Raw genomic sequence first — 2,972 nt, 5'->3', positions numbered from 1 at the left:
TGCGGCTGCAGGACGTCCAGCAGGAGCTGCTTGATGTCGCTGGGGGAGAGCTGGTAGATATCCTGGGGGGGCATGTCTCCTGCCCGGATCTTCAGCTCATGTTTCATGGCCTGGACGATCCATCTGGAGATCCACAGTGACACACTCGCTCATTTAACTGTGACTTTAAGGTGGTCACAAGGATTAATATGTTCAAAATGCTTCCATGTGTCCCTTGTTTCCAGCACTGCTTCACAGTGTTAGGATTATTTAGCTGAAAAACGGTACAGATATTTGTCCGACGTGGCTGATGGAACTGAATTTTTTTGTTTAGAAATGAATAGTTCATAGTTTAAATGCAACAATGTACATAACCTCACAATAACACTTCTTCCAGCCTTGTGTTTTGATTTTCCTAACAATGTTCTCAGACCCATGTCTGAAGAGATCCAATCAAATTGTAAAAAGTGTCAGTCTGCAGCTGCAATGCCGTTCATTTAGAGTAAAAAACAACTTCAGGGGTCATTGGTATGGACACTACACTATTTGACAGCTACAAGTTCCTGATGTTTTGATTGTGTGACAGAATAAAATAGACTGAGAGAAAACTGCAGTCTGGGTTGATGCTCATATATGTTGGTTGCTTCATGTTTTGTTGAGTGGTATGAACACTAGGGAATAGAACATCCACCTTGCTTGACTAAACGTGCCACTGCGGCCTGACTGTCCTACCCGATTCTGATCTTGATCATGCCGCTGAACAGCTCTGGGTTGTTGGAGATAATCCATCCGATGTGGATGACCAGCTCCTGCTGAAGGACAGCCTCCCGCTCCCCACCCTGAGGGGAGCACTTGTTGTAGATGATTCCCTGGATCACCCCTGGCGACAGCGGGTTGGAGATCACCTCCTCCTCATGCCCGAAAAGGCCGAGGGTCACCTGGTAGTTACAGGCACACGGACATGCACACACAGGGGAAAAAGAGCACACACCAAACCCAGATACAGTTAGAAAGTCAAAAGCAGCACATCACAATTGTTCTGTTTGTGCAGTGCAGGTGCACAGACACGTGTACATGTGCAGACTTGCATGTGCACACTTCCTCCAAGGTACAATCTCTACAAGTATCTTTGTTCCAGAACTCTGAAATTGGCCTCCTCTCCCGGAGTCACATAAAAGTGAGTAGGAAAAAATGACTGATCCCAAGATTACTCTTTTGTATTTTGTTCCTTCTGAAAGCCATCTCATGAAAATTACACCTCAGCAATCTTCCTGATGAGAGGACACACTTTTATCCTTGCCTTCAGCTGATGAAATCCAGCATCAAACTTGAATCAGAATTGACTGAAATGGGGTGGTGCCTCTTATTTCTTCCAACTGAGCTGTTATTGTAAGCAGAGGGAGACAGTCGTCTCAAATTTTAAATCAGCTTTTCCAATCATGTCGAGGGGAGCATTCCCTCCGGTAGGCAATCTATATGCAGATTCACACCTTGAGCTACTTCGGCATAATGAAATGCCTAAAACTGTTCAGAAGGGTAAAAATGAGGCGAGATAACTGACACTCTTGAGAGGAGGCTAATCTCTGAATAACACTTGACAGGAAATGATGCACTGAAACTCATCCAGTGATAAGTTGGATGAGGGAGTGGCATCAGACAAAGTCTCGGGTCACGGTATATCAATCGGCTCATGGAGTGTGTCTAGACACATGGACACGGTGCATATTGGGATTCTAGTGGTCATGCAGGTCATGCTCGCAGCCTCACTATAACTACAGCTCAGGGAAACACACACACACACACACACACACACACACACACACATACACACACACACAATGGGGGTGAGCTGTGATGGGGAACATAAGCATGCAGCTCGCCATAGGATGACAGCATGAGGAGCAAATAATCATATATAATTTCATTTTAATAATCAGTGAACATTAAAATCATGGTCTGGACATGCCGTTTTCCTAAATATGACCCATAATTATTTTACAGAAGGGATAGTTACTATCCAGTCCCTGCTGACTCTGTGTCCACTTACCTGCTTGCCATGTACTAAAACACTAGTAATACTGGGGGCAAGGCTGTCCACTAGCTTAGTTAAGAGACTGGCAGCAAGGCGGACAACAGACCTAGTGGGCGAAAAGACACAAGAACAGTCTTGACATTGTCACAGATAACAACCAGCAGCTACGACTTTAACATCTTTTTTGGTTCATTTGTAATAAAAGGCAGAGGAGCCAACTCCACTACTTTACTGCAGCTTCAATAGAGCATGTATTATATGAGGTACATGTGCTGTAAATGTCAACATTGGAATAAAATATACTTTCAATTAAAGATCATTGCCATTCCTCAAATATTTGATTAAACAATATTAAAAAATATCTAAAAGGCTCATTAACATGATAAAAGAAGGGCAAAAAAGGGCTGCTAGTTGCGTCTCTTATCTCATTTTAGAAATTCAATTAACAAAGAATCCAAACATCAGAATGAAAATGAAAACAAAATCCATAAATGATTACTTTACAAAACCAAAGCCAATACATCAATTTTTAGATTAAATATGTATTTATTTTTATTATTCTTAATTAACTAATTTGTATCTGAAACCTGAAATAAAAAGATGTTGGCTTTCCACAAAATATTTTAATGTTCACTAATTTCAGAATTCATCATTCACAAGAGTCACTGCCGCCTTCAAACTACCTCCTCTTGTCTGCAGGAATCCTATGAGGAAAAAGCAGCGCACATTAACTATGGTTATCTTCACATAGTAGCTCACAGCCGGGGTTGCTATAGACACACACATGGAGTCACAGAAGCAGTGAAGGAATGAAGTAATTTCACTAACGGGGGTCATGAATATAATGAGCTGAAAAACAACCTCCTCGTATTATATGCTGAGGACTACTCAACAAACCAACTTGTGTTTTGTGTGTGTGTGTGTGTGTGTGTGTGTGTGTGTGTGTGTGTGTGTGTGTGTG

The 2,972-nt window shown here is 42.1% G+C and overlaps 1 long non-coding RNA gene across 1 annotated transcript; it reads right to left on the bottom strand.

Annotated features, from left to right (window-relative positions):
• Positions 1–2,961, bottom strand: LOC111648467 (uncharacterized). The gene is made up of 3 exons (XR_002760134.2): positions 2,027–2,961; positions 712–917; positions 1–123 (listed from the first exon to the last, which is right to left on the bottom strand). It is a non-coding gene; the product is annotated as an uncharacterized LOC111648467 (long non-coding RNA).
• Positions 2,962–2,972: the final 11 nt, after the last annotated feature.

The sequence above is a fragment of the Seriola lalandi genome, unplaced genomic scaffold (genome assembly GCF_002814215.2).
Source record: "Seriola lalandi dorsalis isolate HSWRI2012SDOR001 ecotype SW California unplaced genomic scaffold, Sedor1 jcf7180002040282, whole genome shotgun sequence".
Lineage (NCBI taxonomy): Eukaryota > Metazoa > Chordata > Actinopteri > Carangiformes > Carangidae > Seriola > Seriola lalandi.
The sequence above is the reverse complement of the archived record's forward strand: the minus strand, read 5'-3'. Positions and strand labels throughout refer to the sequence as shown.